We start from the raw sequence: 18,890 nt of genomic DNA, 5'->3' as shown, positions 1-18,890 counted from the left end.
TATATAACCTTGAATTTCCCTTCATGAGATCCTTCCTTTCCACGGCAGAGCCCCCAATTTCCGGGTAGAGGAGGGGAGGGGCAGGGGAGGTGGATAGGGGAGGGGACGAGGGGGTGGGGATGGGGTGGTGGGGGTGGTGATCGATTTCCTGAAAAATTCTTTAAATAAATAAGTAAACTGTATTCCATACACTACCTTGAATGACCTTAATTTTTTAAATAAACAATATTCCACACCAGAACGAAATTTTCACTCTGCAGCAGAGTGTGCACTGATATGAAACTTCCTGGTAGATTAAAACTGTGTGCCGGACCGAGACTCGAACTCAGGAGCTTTGCTTTTGGCGGGCGAGTGCTCTCCGGTACATAGTTTTAATCTGCCAAGAAGTTTCATATCAGCACACATTCTGCTGCAGAGTGAAAATTTCATTCTGGAAACATCCCACATGGTGTGAGTAAGCCATGTTTCCGCAATATCCTTTTTTCCAGGTGTGCCAGTTCTGCAAGGTTCGCAGGAGAGCTTCTGTGAAGTTTGGAAGGTGGGACACGAGATACTGGCGATAGTAGGGCTGTAGCGATGCGTCGTGAGTCGTGCTTGGGTAGCTCAGATGGTAGAGCACTTGCCCATGAAAGGCAAAGTTCCTGAGTTCGAGTCTCAGTCTGGCACACAGTTCTAACCTGCCAGGAAGATTCAATATTCCACACATTGTCTAAATTGTTTAAATTATATTCCATACACTGCTATCGAATTCCCTCCTAATGACTGATCAACTGAGTCTTTCTCCCCACCAGTTTCTGGGAGGGATGGTGGGAAGGTAGGGGGTTTACCAGAGGGTGAGAGGTTAATTAAATGATCAAACTGATAAGAGTGAGAGGGGCTATTTAAATAACTCAGACCTGAAAGTGTACCTGTAGCAGGGAGGGGGGGAGATTTCCTGAGGGGGGAGGGATATGGGGCAGGCGAACATTAGGTTAAGGATCTGTCAATCAAAGGAGAACAATAGGTTTGCCCATGAAGTCATATCTGCCTCTGATGTAGGCAAGCCACACTAACAAAGCGTGCTGGTGGCGGCTTTGTTCCACTGCTGTTGTTGAATCTCGTGGGGGAGCTATGTTGCTCATCTGGGATGACGTTCATAGTCAAACCATATCACTGAACATCCGACTGCAAGCTTTTTTCACCTTTTCTCTTTGTAACTTCTACATTCCTCCATCCTTTGGTGTCACCAGACTTCCTCCAGCCTTTTGGTCAACTCCCTGCTATTTGGTGACTTTAATGTACAACACCCCCTCTGTGGCTATTCCAGTACCATCTCAATCAACTCAACCTCATCTGCGTTGTCACTGGAGCACCCACGTTCGTTTCAGACTCCACACACATCTATTCCCATTTGGATTTCTCGATCTGCTCTGCTCTACTCAGTTTGCCCGCCGTCTTGAGTCGTCCATTCTCTTTAACACTTACTCAAGCAACTATTTCCCTTGTGCTCTCCATTTGCTGGCAGCTTTCTAAGACTGACTGGAGGCTTTACTCCTTCCTGGTGACCTTCATCGACCAACATTTCCCCAGTTGTGATGACCAGGTAGAGTACCTTACACAGCCCATTCCTTAGTGCAACGGGTTGAAGAAAGCTTCCACTTGCTCACAATTGAGGGAGCCACTGTGGTGTTTATGTAGGTTCCTGGTCACGTCGGTCTGACGGGAAACGAGGCTGCTGACGCTGCTGCCAAGGCTGCAGTCGTCCTAACTCGGCCTGCTATGTCTTCCATTCCTTCCGATGATGTCCGTGTTGCCGTCTGTCAACAGGTGATGTCGCTTTGGCATTACCACTGGTCTTACCTTCATGGGAACAGGCTCCGGGTCTTAAACCTCTCCTAGCGGCTTGGACCACGTCCTCTCGGCCCTCTCGCCGCCAGGAGATCAATAGAAAGGTTGCCTTTTGTGCACTATCGTTTTCGCCATTGACATTTGTTAAGTAGTGATGCCCCACCACTTTGCACTCATTGCCATCAACCTTTGACTGTTCTCCATTTCCTGACCGAATGCCCTTTTTTCAACCAATTACATTCTAATGTATGTTTGCTGTCTGAGTTATCGGCCGTTTCGACTAACGACGGGCGAGCTGTCGTCCGCGTTTTAATTTTTATCCCTAGTGGCAAAACGACGAAGGACACTTAATCATTAGTTCGCGACCTCCGTTGTCTCTACGGCTTATCGTATGGACCTTTGTCCAAGAGAAAGTCGTTGTTTTCAGCTCTCTTTCCTCCCATAGATTGTGTATAACGTGTAATCGTTTTTAACTCTTTTTCGTATTCGTGTTTTAAAGTCCTGACATGGCGCATAAGATCTTAGTTGTTTCTGCACCCTAAAAACAATCAAAACAAAACAAATGGCTGTAGCACGAAAATGGCACGTTTCCGAACATCACTCCCAGTTAATGATTTGAGGGTTGTCCAGAAAGTAAGTTCCGATCGGTCGCGAAATGGACACCACAGTGAAAACCCGATGATGTATTTCACAGATGTGTTGGGTAGTGTCTCTAGTATGACCGTCGATCGCATCAAGACACTCTTTTCAGTTGTGAGCGCACTATGAGTGAGTAAAGGTGCCTAGAACAACGATGTCTCCCGCCAAGTCGGAGGGCCCACTGAGAGGCTTCGCCTTAATGAATGCAGCCTACCTAACACAACTGCCACGCACTTCCTTCATGGCAATTCTCAGCCGCACTTTGCAGGGGCAATGAAGACGTTTCCGCAGCCTTTTCGATGGGAAGTGTTCGATCACCCACAACACAACCCTAATTGGTTCGTCCTGAGTATCATCTCTGTTCACATGAAATGCTGGATACGAAGACAACACTTGGGCGCAGGCTACGCGATATAGACCAGCGTAGAGAATTATCGAAAAGCACAGGCGGCTGCCTTCTATGGCGGTGGTGTTGGAAATTCGGTATAACGGTCCGACAAATGTCTAAGTCGGAGCGGCAACTATGTAGAGAAGTATCTGGAAAGTGTAGCTAACTCTTGCAAATAAAATGTTTCTGATTTTTCACTGTGGTTTCCATTTAGCGACCGATTGGATCTTATTTTCTGGACAACCCTCGTATTATGTACTCACCTCTGCTGGTCCTAGAAGATCGTAATGGGAATTTCCGAAAACCCAGCATAATCTATTCACCGCATCACGCTAACCTTTACGCCACCAGGCAGGCATTCGTCATTATATCTGTGCCTCATTTGTGTTCTTTTGTGCTCATAAACGATGAAAAATATTGTATTTTTTCCGTAATATGTGTTTCCTGGTTTCTCACTACCTGTTTGATACTGACTCAAGGATAAACAGGGAGAGTAGTAGTAATTGCGGCGCCACTTCTAGACTAAGAGTTAAGAATTTTGTCTTCTTACACCCATGAATTCTGTAAGTCTTGATTACTGTGCCTAGAATTAAATGTGTTCCGCGCCCAAGCTGAACCACTGTGACTTCTCGTTTGCTACAATCCAGTAGTAGCCTTTTCATGTCCTTTTATGAGGAAACGCCTCTTCTGCTAGACCAGGCGCCAGTGACGCAAGTGCGCCGGAACGTGCTCGCCCTTCGCAGTTCGCCGACGTAAACGAGATGTAAACACGGCAGGGTGCTCTGCAAATGACGCGATTGTGTAATATTGTTCAGAGGCTGCAGGTCTCGCGGAAATGCAATTACTGTGGTCTGAGGGAGTCCTTTCCGCGTTCCCAGAGCTCCGCGGTGGCATATGTGGCGCCCCTTGATGAAGCCTTTGTGCTATAAAGTTGCCTGCGACACACTGTTCTCCGTCTCGAGTATATTACATATGTGGCATACTATACGGCGCCCACGTGCACTAGATGCTCTATGGCGTACCATTAATCTGCAACTCAATTAAGGCAGTGCAATCACGTTCGTGTACGACCTGTGCTCACTGGCCATCTGATGTGGCAGTTACCCTTGGCGGATGTGTAACGAGAGAATGGCACATTTCCACATGCCGAAACCTACTCTGAATGTTTTTCAGGCGAGTAGAACACACCAAAAAAATGCGCTGCCGAAGATTTAGCTGATACGCCGCACTGCAAGCTTTAACTTTTTTTTAAAAGGAAAAGGTTATTTATTTTTAATAACTTGCAGTTCATATCGACGGCTAAACTGTTACAGACGTAATTATTACGCAAGTGACTAAAATAGGAAAGAAAACCAAGGCAGTGTATGACGTTACATTACAGACGATATCCGTCAAGTAGTACTTTAATGTGTTGCCATTAAATACTTTACAACAAATCCTGTAGCACAGTTAATATGTTTATTTGTGGATAATGTATATTTTGCTTCTCTATAGTTCTCACAAAAATGAGAAGCATCTATTGCATGACGAAAACATACATTTTCCTCACACCTGGCTCACGCTATAAAAGAATGCATCCATGCACTTCACTTATTTAGACAGAATATCGATGGAGGAAGAACTGGTCGTGGCCGTTATGCTGCATATTGTGCTTGACACCAGAAATACTTGATCAAATTTGTAAAATGTGATGATGCACACTGACAATGCAGAAATGACTGTCGTTTAACAATACTGTTCCACCAATAAATCTGAAATGATAAAGAGATTTCGGAAATTATATTGTCCGACAATTATCTGAAAAATGTTTTACGTACGGTGTTGAAATTTTTCTTATCAGAATCACATTGTTACTTCCGGGTGGAATCTGAATTATGTTGACTGTCTCTTCGTCGTCCTCCTAAAGACGGAAGTGACGTTATGTCCAGGCCAAGAGCCCAACAAAAGCAATGAATTATTTTCTGCAAATGGTAATAGGACGTTTTGACTGTAACAGTGAAAGTTGTCTCCCTTTTTCCAGATTTTGCTACTTCGACAAGAAGACTTTTGCAAGCAAACAGTATTTTTTTGGCTCTAATTTACCTGAAAACAGAGGTAAATTTGAGGAAATAGTAATCCACTGATACTTATCACTGGCATCGTTTTGTATGCATTGTCATAGCATTCATCGACTGCACAAGCGACTCTGTCTTCTTTTCGCTCGAAAGGATAAAGTGTGATCTGCATGAAACCTGACTGACTTGCTTTATAGTTTATACGAAACCTTTAGGGGATAACAAGAAGCTTCCTCTTCACGTTTGCTACGAATTGCTCTATAGTATCATCTATTAATGAAATCTGCTCTACATATTTACTTGAAGTAAGCTTCGTAATTTTGCACTTCCTTTTCCCTATAATTTCCTGGCTCTAATGAACCAGTTCAAAGAAGCCTGGAAATCAGTAATGTTCATCGCACTTGCAATTCACATCACCCAGTCTCGTAGACTTCCCTCGGTAACGGTGCAATGACTCGCACCAAAATCTTTCGAATAGCTTTTCTATCACGCTTTTGCAAGTTTCCTTTTGGCACATATTTCGTACTTTGTATAAATCCGTTTGCCATTAGTACAATTCATGTTCAGATTTCACTAAGCGGAACCAGTTTCGCACACTGCTTAATTTTAAGCATTTTCTCTCTGCGTGGTTTAACCAAAAAATTTATAGTCTTTTCTATGTCACTAAAATTTGTTTCAGTACATCGTTTCTTTGTTCTTGGAAGGAACTCTATTTTTGTTTTGTTCTTTAATTAGCACAAAAATCATCGTTCGAACCTTAATTTATAGGATTTTCCTGTTTCTTTTTCCGTTACCACAGTTTCTAACGAAATGTCGATATCATTTCAGTGAATATCTAAAAAATTAAATATGTAGGTCTTCAACAGAAGTAATTAATTTCTATTGCGTACCACGTTCTTCATATTTCATCTCTGCAACGTTGAAAACATTAATTGGATTTCACATTACTGTAAAACTCTGAAACCTGCTCAAGGACAGGTGCTACTTATTAGCAATCATACGGCAAGAAATCACAACGAAAATAATTCAGTTTTATGTCCATTCGTATACTTGGGGATACCACTAAGGCCACTGCTAATTATTGTGGATATTAAATGAGTTGCAGATTCGGGCGAATAGTAACTGTGAACGATTGTGTGAGAGGAATTATCGACGAAATCTCAAGTTCGCTATGCAAATTAATCGCGTTATGCCGTCTTATTAGTTTACCGTTGTTCCCTCAATCAAGGATATGTGCCCGCCGTGTAGCGCAAACGTTGCCTGTTACAGGTACGGGAAAGGCGTACATTCTTCCAGCTGCCTGGCGAGCTAGGCTACGTGGAACCACTGGACAAATTCAGCCACTGGATGTTTGTTTATTCCGTGCCTATAAAACATACTATCGCACTGCCATCAACTCTCATCACCCCGTTACAACAATACGATTCTATACGCTTTTTGTAAGAAGGAATACCTAGCTGAACGTTTGTAACTCCCAACGAGTTCGCGTTAGATCTTGATGGTGTGAAACTATGTGATCACTGCGGCGCGCCATTCTTCATGCGATATTCTTGGTGCAAGTTAGGACTGTGCGGCTGGTCCCGGCGGAGGTTCGAGTCCTCCCTCGGGCATGGATGTGTGTGTGTTCGCCCTTAGGATAATTTAGATTAAGTAGTGTGTAAGCTTAGGGACTGATGACCTTAGCAGTTAAGTCCCATAAGATTTCACACACATTTGAACATTTGGTGCAAGTTAATGGTTTGTTTTGAACATTTCTTGTTCAAATTGGTGCAAGTTAATGGTTTGTTTTGAACATTTCTTGTTCAAATGTGTGTGAAGTGTTATGGAACTTAACTGCTAAGGTCATCAGTCTCTAAGCTTACACACTACTTAACCTAAATTAGCCTAAGGACAAATACACACCCATGCCCGAGGGAGGACTCGAACCTCCGCCGGGACCAGCCGCACACGAACATTTCTTGAATGTCTACGATGTCTATTTTGGGAAGTGTAATACATGTTATGTTATGTTAACCGGGGACCGAGAAACTACGGAGAGGCTCCGTCCCCGCCGCAGCTACAGTGGTCCGCAATCCCACGACTACCGCAGTCCACTTCACCACTCCGCCGCCCCTCTCCGAACCCAGGGTTATTGTGCGGTTCGGCCCCCGGTGGGCCCCCCCAGGGAACGTCTCGCACGAGACGAGTGTAACCCCTATGTTTGCGTGGTAGAGTAATGGCGGTGTAAGCGTACGTGGAGAACTTGTTTGCGCAGCGATCGCCGACATAGTGTAGCTGAGGCGGAATAAGAGGAACCAGCCCGCATTTGCCGAGGCAGATGGCAAACCGCCCAGAAACCATCCACAGACTGGCCGGCTCACCGGTTCTCGACACAAATCCGCCGGGCGGATTTGTGCCGGGGACCGGCGCTCCTTCACGCCTGGAAACCGTGCGTTAGACCGCACGACCAACCGGGCGGGCAAGTGTAATACATACATTCTATAGAAGGTTGATCTCTGCACCTAGGGGAAACACTTTTCTGTTGCCCTCATGATGCACGTGGTGAGCCATTAGCAGCTAATGTTTTTGCTGTCATAATTGTTGACACAACACTTTCAAATGGGCCTTACTGAGACTGGAATTGCGACCCCGCTTTCAAGGCGTTCTTGTCAGAGTATGGGTGCCGCTGTCACATGGTCGTCATCTGGTGGCGGAAGGTATGAGCGTTTTGAGTAGGAGGAAGGGGTTTCTTGAGCATTACCTGTCGTGACACACAGATTGGTAATTACCTCAGGTATATGTTCTGCGTAAGACGTTTTCTGGTAGCTACTGTTAACCAATGTCCGCATGTTGAGACCGTGGCGGTTGCTCCCCACGGCTGGACGTTCCATATACGCTAGGAATGCAGTTGCGATGAGTGCAGTATTCCTGGAGACTTGCGGTGGTGGAGGCAGCGCTGGTGGCGTCGGTGCTGTCTGGGCTGTCAGCGGCGACTGCAGATCCAGAGACAATCTCTGGATGTAGCAGTGATTCGAGTTCTAATTGTTAGACTCCATGGCGTCTTTGGAGAAATCGTGTGATTGTTATTCGCCTCTGCTTATCAACAGGCTACGCATCAACTATGCAGCACTGTGCCCACTGGTAAGTCTCCTTGGCGAAGGGGGGGGGGGGGGGGGAGGTGGGTAGGGCGGACGTGTATATACTTGGTAACTTATCTTTATCCATTTGCGAGTCTTACAGTGGTATTGCAAGACGCTCTTTATTCTGCCTGGGATCTCTGGCTGACCAAGGCTGACACTGTGCACACGTTTTTTCCTCTAGTAATGAAAGTGTGATAGCTGGGTGAGGACGGGGAGTTCGCTTCTTCTTGGCCCAGAGAGGAGGAGGACTATAAGAAGTGAGTGCTTAGTGCTTATTTCCCACGGCCATAGCTACCCACCTGCGAAAGCGTAGGCACTAGCAGGTTAAGCCATGACTTAGTGTTATCAAAACGGGTGCGGGCCCCCTCGCTGAATGCTTGATGTAGTAGCAGTGTCTTTTCTGCCAGCAACCGGGTCTGTTACATCAGGGATGATTATACACATCTCTGACATTGCTGACTAGATGGGCGGGCGCAGTGATTGCTGCCTGGGGTCAGCGGTGGTGCCAACCACGGCCAGACTCTACACGTCAGTGTACGAAGTGCTGCATACCATGCAGGAAGCACACTTATCGCGTTCGGCTCCCATTTATCTAGCAAGTTCCTTGTAATTCACCGGTGTATTTGCGCCAGTGTGGTTTTTCTTATAAATACAGTATCTTTTGTTAGATATTGGTAAAACTGCACTGCTTGTAGAATTAGGTATGGTGTTATCAATGTTGTGGTATACGTCTTGACATTATTTCTACCAATAGAATCGTTTTGTATCACACACACTATGATGTAACATATAATAGTAATGTAGAGTTGGTTTAGCAACTATAAATAATTCAGATCGTTCGAATACTTTTGGGCACGTGCTGCATTGCGATTTCTGAAAGCAGCATGATGTCGACGTGGCCCAATGTGACGTCGAGAGCAGTGTGGTGTAACTTTTGTAATTGGAATAATAATAGAATTATAATACGTAAAAAAATTATTAAATTGCGTAGAATATGCAAAATACGGAAAAATGTGTGAAACACGAAAAATATTGACAAATGTAAGTACTTAATTACCTGGTTTTATGTGATCTCTGCCGGTGCCTTAAGTGACGAAAATTGCGTAATATGAAATTTAACAAATAGACCACGGGAGATGTAACTTAATATAATAATAATAATAATAATAATAAAATTAATTTGTTGCTAACATCTCTCGATTGTGCACAGGTCAAGATTGAAGTCAACCTCACAAGCGCTCTAGTAATAAAAACAGGAGGGGGTAGGGGTGCTTGAATCTTACAGGTCCGTAAGGGAGGGCTTTCCCATCATTTTAATGTGGTCCCAGTGGCTGTTCGAGGTTTCCCATAAAATTTACGTTACACAAGGCCATATGACCGACATTGAGTTACGTCATAAACTTGAATTTAACTACTTCACTCGCTAAGGCGCGTGGGCAGGATATGGCTTCCCGTGGGTGACTTTGCTGAGTTGTGGGTGATTTCCCGGAGGGAGGGGCGTTGACCTTGAATACTACTAGCTCAGGTATTGTAACGTGACACTAAAAGTCGTCATTGGTGACCTTGAGATAAGAAACCACTTACAGCCGCATCGCGGGTAGAATGAACCTTTCTAATCTACTATACAGATGGTCACCCGCTTAGCACTTTAACATGGGCATTATTTTTTTCATCATCAAATCCTCTAACCCGTTTATTTGCTATTCCATCCATTGCAGCGCTTGCTAAACAACTAATGCATTTCGGTCGACTTCACGTCCTTAACACACACGAAACGTAGCACTGCACTTATTAAGAAGTCAGCAGGATTTTCCATTTATTGAGGCATTTTAAATGAGGGCAAACAAACGTAAATATGGATGAATGCTCCAATTATGGCGTTCCTGTGTGCAAATGGATGCAGGTACTCACCATGCATGCGTAGATCATCGACCTCAGTGCTGTGATTGCCATATTTAAAAACTATATTTGAGTAAAAAGAAAAAAGTAGCACACATGATTTACGAAAGTTTCCCCATCTTTGTCAAAGTGCTTTTCTCGCTTCCCTCAGTCATTCCGCCCCCTCCCTTCCTCCTCCCGCCTCTCCCTTCCTCCTACCTCCCTCTCCCTTCCTCCTCCCTCCATCTCTTCCCCCTCCCTCCATCTCTTCCCCCCCCCCCTCTTTCTCTCTCTCACCCTCAATCTCACTGTAACATACGTGTTCTCAAAATGGAGATCGGAAAGGAGAGACACAGGCTACATTTGTATGGTTTGGTTGCTTGAATAAGCGGTAACTGCGTTGTAAAACAAACTGTTCCAGATTTCTCCTGCGGTTATTTAGAGCATCAAAAAACTAAACAAACTCCTCCCAAACAGGCCATAAAGGCCCAACGGCACTGACTGGCAGCCGTGTCATCCTCAGCTCAGAGGCGTCACTGGATGCAGATATAGAGGGGCATGTGGTCAGCACACCGCTCTCCCGGCCGTATGTCAGTTTCCGAGAGCGGAGTTGCTGCTTCTCAATCAAGTAGCTCCTCAGTTTGCCTCACAAGGGCTGAGTGCATCCCGCTTGCCAACAGCGCTTGGCAGATCGGATGGTCACCCATCCAAGTGCTATCCCAGCCCGACAGCGCTTAACTTCGGTGATCTGACGGGAACCGGTTATCCCACTGCGGCAAGGCCGTTGGCTTTAGAGCATCAAGGACTGCTTAAATCGTGTTTGTGACTGCGCTGTATATAGCTCGCCCAGTCACGCCTCCCCCCTCCCCTCCGCCAAAAAAAGAAAAGTACGAGTGGCCGTAGTAATTCCGAATGTCGCTACCCCTTGAGTCAAGCGTCTCCATTCTGGACGCTTATCAACTTCTCTTAGAATCTGCTGAAGAGAGAGACTGGACATCTTGATTTGATCTATTCACTTCACCTACTCGCTGCCCTCCCACTCGGTCTCGTGCCCTCGATCTTTTCTTCCATTATTATTTTCTCAAGATTTTCTCCAGCCTCCCTCACAGTATGGCCAAAGAACTGGGGAAGTTTTTGGATGACACGAGAAGAAAGGCGCCTAGAGGTATTAAGTCGCTCAATAATGAATACTTTTTTGTATACAGATACGTGAAAGAATGCACGACTTCCAGTTCCTTCAGTCGACCTGTGCTCCTGGATCAATCGTCATGAGTTTGTACTTGCTGAGATTAATGCCTAATGATACAACGATAGTCTAGCGTCCTCTACGTTTGTTAGTATCTCAGCGAGTTCATCATCACTTTCGCTAAAAGCACGATGTCATTAGCAAATCGAAGGTAGTCAGTAGTTCTTCCATAAGATTTGATGCTGTTCGTACAACCATCAAGAGCTTTCTTAATCGCATGTTCGGAACCGATGTTGTACGGTTGGAGAATAGCCGTGCCGGCGTCTTAATCAGTTACGAACGTGAAGGCACCAGAGACAGGGGTTACACCAATGAAGAGTAAGCTGACATGCACTTCGTGTATGGCAAAGCGAATGGCGGTGCCCTTGAGGCTGCACGATTGTATGAAGAAGCTTTTTCTCTCCAAAGGCAGCCCGACAGGCGTACATTTAGCCGGTTACATCAGCACCTTGGAGAAACCGTTAGTTTCGCACACTATGTACGAGAAGATCGAATCACATCCATAACACCCGATATTGAGGGAAGGTGTTCCGCGCTGTACACGAACGTCCGTGTGCTTCAAAAGGAGGATCGCTACACAAGAGCGTGTCCTGAGGCATAGCGGTGTGTGTCGGATTTTACACTGGCAAGCACTTTATCTACATCATCTCCAGCGAGTGCAGACCCTCAACAATGCGAATTTCCACCTAGAGAGAATTTCTCAACAATGTATCCTCAACCCCTTGTTTGTAAGCAGTAATCTGTTCACGGATGAGGCTGGATTTACCCGTGACGGTATCTTTCACTTGCATAATTGTCACATTTTGGCAGATGTCAATCCTCATGCAACACACCTATCATGATATCAGCCACGTTATTCCTTAAACGTCTGGACAGGACTGCTTGGAGATTTCATAATTAGACCACACTTCCTGCCGCAGAAACTACCCAGACAGCAGCACATGCAGTTTCTGCAGACTGTACTTCCGGATGTACATGATGATGTCCCACAAAACCAACGCCTGAACATGCGGTTCATGCATGACGGTGCTTCAGCACATTTTCACGTACGAGTGCGTCAGTTTCTAAATCGGACGTATGGTCAGCTTTGGATAGGTAGAGGAGGGCCGGTGCCATGGCCTTCCAAGGTCTCCAGATGTAAATCCGTTAGGTTTCTGTGTGTGGAGTCATGTCAAAAGCCAGGTCTACGCTGCCATGGTCAACTCTCTTGAGGAATTACGTTTGCGGATTGAAGCAGCCGTCAGCATTTACAGAATTCCCCTCTACGGCCTGAGAGGATTCTCAGCTTGTTTCAGAGATAAGGTTAATTTGCGTTCAGACGCATGGACAACATTTCGAACACCTGTTTTAACGTTTAGAGATGCCATGTATTCCTAGACACTGATCAACTGCAACAGAAAATGTGTTGTATCTCGACAAAGATTGACTTGTGGACCCATGTTTATTGGAGCTTTTTAGCTACTTTTGGCCTGTACTTCGCGTGTGTGAATTATTGACCATCACTTCTTAAACACCCTGTATGTTTTTGTGGCCAGTGCTATCGTTTAAGGTGGGACACCGAACTATGCAAACATCTGACATAACTTTTCCAAGAAGACACAGTTAAGGGCTTTCCTGAAGTCAAGGAAGCAGATGGGAACAGGGATACAGGGCTCAAGCGACTTCTCATTTATTTGTCGTCCGTTAGGATCTGTTCAAATGGCTCTAAGCACTATGGGACTTAACATCTGAGGTCATCAGTCCCCTAGACTTAGAACTACTTAAACGTAACCAACCTAAGGACATCACACACATCCATGCCCGAGGCAGGATTCGAACCTGCGACCGTAGCAGCAGCGCGGTTATGGACTGAAGTGCCTAGAACCGCTCGGCCACAGCGGCCGGCCAAGGATCTGTCCACGAGTCTCTTTCCCTTTAACAAAACCTGCTTGTTCTGTGGATGTGTGTGGCTGAATGTACGGTTTCAAACGCTGGTTCAAGGGGTAGAGCAAAATTTTACTTGTGTGGGATATGAGAGCAATAGTTTGGTAGTTAGAAGAGTTCCTGACTAACGATTCCTCCTGTTGAGGGATGAAGAAAGACTTCGAACAGTCTTCTGGTGACTTGTTAGTTTCCCTATTCTTTTACCCAGTGACTGCAGAGCATCAACATCTCAATACCCCATTTCTTTGATCATCTCACCAGGTATACCGTCTCGATCACGGAAGCTATAATTCTTCAGATGTTGAATTGTGTTCTCTGTTTCGCCGCAACAGGAAAATACTACTGAAATTTATTCCCACGAGATCGATATGGCTTTCATCAGGTCTAAGTTAACCGCCTTAGTCGGATCTCAAGGCAGCGGGGTTAACGGTGTTGGTAATTTCACACTAGATTACACTCTTGTAACAGAGGGTGTTACAATGTGTATTTCCAGAAATCCGTTATACAGCACAAGATTTAATATGAATTATCTTCTATGTGGAAATTTATTCGAAATTGTCTAACAAATATAACATTGTTTCCCAGTTTCGTACTTTTTTTTTTAATGACACCATTTTAGCCATGGACTGTACTATTTATCGTGATTTTCACAATTGCATATAAGACTTCTAAGCCGTTTTCTAGCGGTTAAGGCGCTGAAAACAGCAGACGTTAACATCAGTAAAATAAACAACCACTTGAAAATGCCTTAAAACTCAAAACAGCTATTGTGGAAGTCATAATAAATAGTTCACACTGTGACGCAAATGTTATCTTCCAAAAGATTCAACGAGACTGCGAGCCCACGTCAAAGACAACTGTGTACGGTAAATGGTTGTTACTCTGCATATAATTTCAGAAGCCAGACAAACTTCAACATAATGATCCTTATGTAGCGCATAGCTGTGGTTTGCACAGTAGTTGAATTGCTATCCTTGTTAACATTTTTACAGGCGTCTGATGGTATATATTTCAACAGAAATTTCATTGTTCGCCAACGTACACTAAATGTAACAATTTTGCAGGATCAAAAGAGAGACCCTAGATTATTTAATGTAGCATATACGCTTTTCAACCCACATGCTCCATTTATGTCTCATTTACTGTTAGTATTATATTGTACTCGTGTTAATCTGACTACTTACAGTCAAAGCCAAATAACACCAAAAATAATTGTAATTCTTGCAGTGTTGTTTGTTATTCTAATAGCCATTTTTTTTATTTGCAGGTAAGATCGTCGTAATCTGCAGCACTATTCAGTAAGTAAACGAGAAATACACGGTTTATTTCTTTTGTCTGTATGTTCATATACCATAAAGCGCAGCACGAAATCTCTTGAGACAGCAAAGTGAGCGAGACGTCTGTCGGATCCGTGTTTTGGACACACGAAAATCGATCTGGTGCACGTACAGTCCGGAGTTTGGTTCTTGGGCTGCTTTCCACGCTTTTGTAAATAAATGCCGTGCTGGTACCCATCCTTTCCTCAGATACACAAGAACGTGGAAAGTAAAAATAGATAAGAAATATAGAAGCAACAACTTCGACAGCTACGTTCGCTTATTATTGCATGAGTAGAACCAAAAACTGGGTTCATTAATGTTAACATGTATACATATCCTGTAAACTAACTCATCATTTCGATGAAATAACCTTGCAAATCATATATGTAACCTGTAAGTAAGTAACCAACTGAATAACCGTAGAACAATGTTCAGGCGATACAGTGACTAGTGACGAACTCTTACGCAAACTGAAGTTTGTCGTTAGGCTGCTCATCAAAACAGAATTAAAACAGAAATAATTGGCTAATAGCGAATGAACGATTGACGATAATTACAGAACGCTGTCACAAGCCGTGAAAAGACTTTTTCGGAGTAGGCTTCTTTCGGCTTAGCAACTAGGCTTTACTTGTCTTCTGTGATCCATGTGCTGCAACAATAATATACTCATTGCTTAGAGGCAACCTTACACCTCTGAAGCAGTCTTTTACTTTATGACTTCTCAATTCTCTTTAACCCCAAAGCTTGTTCGAAAACTACATAAATCTATTATGGATGTATGTGATGACCATCTCAAGGTCTGGCTTATGATGAGAAATCTAAATAGAAATAAATCTGCAATGTAAACATTATATCAGGCACTGCTGCCCTGCCTGCATAGATATTAAAAACAGGCAAGATAAACATAGATGAATGTCAATACATAAAAAATAACGTGGAATAAAATCAGTTATGCCAACACGGGCACGTCAGTTAAAAACTAATACGGAACAGTTTGAGCTTGTCTAGAAATAAAAACCTTGCAACCTTGGAATGCAGCACGTTGAACCTTAATACTCAAACTACCGTCTAATGAGGCGATTGAAATATCACGCTGCTACAGTCAAGATAACAGAACACCAGAGCTCTTTGTGACAGTCACCAGATGTCGTAATTTGGAAGCTCAGATTACAGAACTAAATGGAATAAATGCAATAAGAGTTAATGATAACTACACCGAGGTGACAAAAAACATGGGATAGATATCTCCTAATGTCGTGTCGGACCTCCTTTTGCACAACACGGTGCAGCAACTCAACGTGGAATGGACTCAACAAGTCGTTCGAAGTCCCCTACAGAAATATTCAGCCATGATGCCTCTATAACCATCCACTGCGAAAGTGTTGCCAGCTTAGGACTTTCTGCACGAACTGACGTCTCGATTTTGTCCCATAAATGTTCGATGTGATTCATGTCGGGCGATCTGGGTGACCGGAGCATTCATTCGAATTGTCCAGAATGCTCTTAAAAACATTCGCTAACAGTTGGGGCTCGGTGGCAAGGCGCATTGTCATCCATAAGGATTCCGTTGCTGAATGGCTGCAGATGGTTTCAAAGTAGCCGAACATAACTATTCCCAGTCAATGATCGGTTCAATTGGGTCAGAGCACCCTCTCCATTCTATGTAAACACAGCCTATACCATCATGGAGCCACCACTGTCCTAACGGATACGTCCATCGGATGTCCCAGGCTGATTTCTGCTGTTATTTCACGCACTCTTGCTTATCTGTTAGCACTGACAACTCTACGCAAACACCGCTGCTCTCGGTCGTTAAGTGAAGGCCGTCGGCCACTGCGTTGTTCGTGGTGAGAGGCATTGCCTGAAATTTGGTACTTTTGGCATATTCTTGCCACTGTGGATCTCGGAATATCGAATTCCCTAACGATATATTGAAATGGGATGACCCATGCGTCTTGCTTCAACTACCAGTCAGAGTTCAAAGTTTGTTAATTCCCGTCGTACGGCCATCATCACGCCAGAAACCTTTTCACATGAATCACCTGAGTACAAATGACATTTCCGCCAATGCACTGTCCTTTTATACCTTGTATCGCGACACTACCGTCATCTGTATATGTGTATATGGCTATCCCATGGCCATTGTCACCGCAGTGTATAAAAATATAATTTATACGATTTGAATTATATCAGACTGCCATTACATTTGGGTAGACACTATTGTATGTGGCTGCTTATACATACAAGTATTTATAGACTGAGTATAGGGCCATAGAACGTACGGACAGGTGTACAAGCCTGTTAACTACAGGGAAGGCTCAACTCAGCTCTTTGGAGAACATCATTGTTAGTGGCACCAGAGGGTCTCATTCCTATACCTTAGAGCGGTCACAGAATCGTTTTGCACCAAGTTTAGGCCTCCTGGGAATGAGGATCTCGGAAACGGCGAAGCTGGTCTGCTGAGTACGCGCCTGTCTAGTGAGCATCAATCGAAAGTCGTTGAAGGATGGTGCAACCACGGATAGGCAACATGATGTTGGACATCAAGGCTTCATCAGAAAACGTGGAGGTCGGAGGCTTTCCTGCTCTGTAATGCAGGACAGGCGGCGATCTGTGGCACATCTGATGACAGATTACAATACGGGTGCAGGCAAAAGTATTTCAAAGCACAGCGGTAAGCACACCTTGTTGAACATGGGGTTCTGCAGCAGATGGCCCCTGTGTGTTCCCACATCATCGTCAGTTACGATTCTAGTGGGCATAGGACTATCGAGATTCGACCATGCGTAAATGGAAACATGTAGCATAGTCGGGTGAATTATGTTTCTTATTACGTGGGATCGGTTGTCGTGTGCAAATACGCCGTCTTCCAGGAGAACACTTGCTCGAAACGTGAATCGGGCAAAGGACGAAGGCCATTGGGTGCAATGTTACTCTACAGCGACATTCATCTGGGCTTCCATGGGAGCTATGGTGGTAATCGAAGGCGCCATAACAGATGGGGCCTACGCGAACATCTTCGCCGACCACACGGCCAGAATCCTGCTACAGTGGATTGTTCAAATGGTTCAAATGGCTCTGAGCACTATGGGACGTAACATCTGAGGTCATCAGTCCCCTAGAACTTAGAACTACTTAAACCTAACTAACCTAAGGACATCACACACATCCATGCCCGAGGCAGGATTCGAACCTGCGGTCGTAGCGGTCGCGCGGTTCCAGACTGAAGCGCCTAGAACCTCTCGGCCACACCGGCCGGCACAATGGCTTGTGGAGCATGATAGTGAACCTAGTTCGACGTCTTGAACACCAAATTCGCCTGATACAACCCGATGGAGGACATCTGGGACGCTATCGGGTGCCAACCAAGCGCCAACAAACCACTTGCCCGTAATTCGCGGGAGTTGGTGCCTCATACCTCCGGTGACCTACAAATAACTTGTAGAATTCTTGCCGCACAGAATCTTTGCTGTTTTGCATTTCAAAGATGGCAATTAAGCAGGTGTTCATAATGTTTCAGCTTATTTGCATAGAACGGAATGACATATTCATAGACGTCCTTGATTAAAAAAAAAGTATTTTATTCGCTTTCGGACCATTCCATAAGGAGTCAAACCTGTTTAGAAATGTTATTTCTGGTTTTTAGTTTTATCATGTGAAAGAGCCGGCCGCTATGGCCTAGCGGATCTAAGCACTTCAGTCCGGAACCGCGCTGCCGCTACGGTCGCAGGTTCGAATCCTGCCTCGGGCATGGCTGTGTGGATGTTAGGTTTAAGTAATTGTAAGTCTAGGGGACTGATGACCTCAGATGTTAAGTCCCATAGTGCTCAGAGCCATTTGAACCATGTGAAAGAAGAAAATAAAGCAGTGTTCAAACGTAAAGTTGTTTAAACACCACAGTACTTTATTGGGCGGAGTCCTGTAGGAGTTCCTATGCCCATGCCTTCCTCCAACCTTCGCACTAGCTCAGCTTATCAGTTATATGGGGACCAACAATTTAACATGTACTCGGTACCACGGTACTTTTCGGTACTTTGTTCTTTAACAAATAATTGTCACGAACCAATAAGAGTCACAAAAAATTGTAGGGTGGACATTAGGTAGAACCCAGGAGCTAATATGTTGTGTGGCATCCACCCACTTCAAAAAAGAAAAAAAATATTATTACTATACTTACATATTCAGTTGGGATATGTAGTTGTTAATCGTCTAGAGACCTAAATCTGAAACGTCAAACTTTCTTTACGATGGTCTAAAGATTGTTTCCATTAAATATAGAAAGGCTCTCTGTTCTGGTTCTGCTAATTGTAGCAAATTTCTAAGTACTAATGCAACCCAGAGAACTCTCAAATTTTCCATCTTACGACCACAATAACTGGAGCCTTCATAAATGCTGCAGTTATGTTGTGACATCGTCTTCCCTCTTTCACAGCATACATGATGATTCAACGTACGGGTTTATCGCGGCAGCCAAAAATGAGTGACCACAGAACAGTA

The 18,890-nt window shown here is 44.4% G+C and overlaps 1 protein-coding gene and 1 pseudogene across 1 annotated transcript in view; one reads left to right on the top strand and one right to left on the bottom strand.

Annotated features, from left to right (window-relative positions):
- LOC124722681 (popeye domain-containing 2-like) overlaps positions 1-18,890 on the top strand; it is a 676,128-nt gene that overhangs the window by 91,684 nt on the left and 565,554 nt on the right. The window lies entirely within an intron of this gene.
- LOC124723559 lies at positions 10,577-10,694 on the bottom strand (annotated as a pseudogene).

Source organism: Schistocerca piceifrons, chromosome X (assembly GCF_021461385.2).
Source record: "Schistocerca piceifrons isolate TAMUIC-IGC-003096 chromosome X, iqSchPice1.1, whole genome shotgun sequence".
NCBI classification, from domain to species: domain Eukaryota; kingdom Metazoa; phylum Arthropoda; class Insecta; order Orthoptera; family Acrididae; genus Schistocerca; species Schistocerca piceifrons.
The sequence above is the reverse complement of the archived record's forward strand: the minus strand, read 5'-3'. Positions and strand labels throughout refer to the sequence as shown.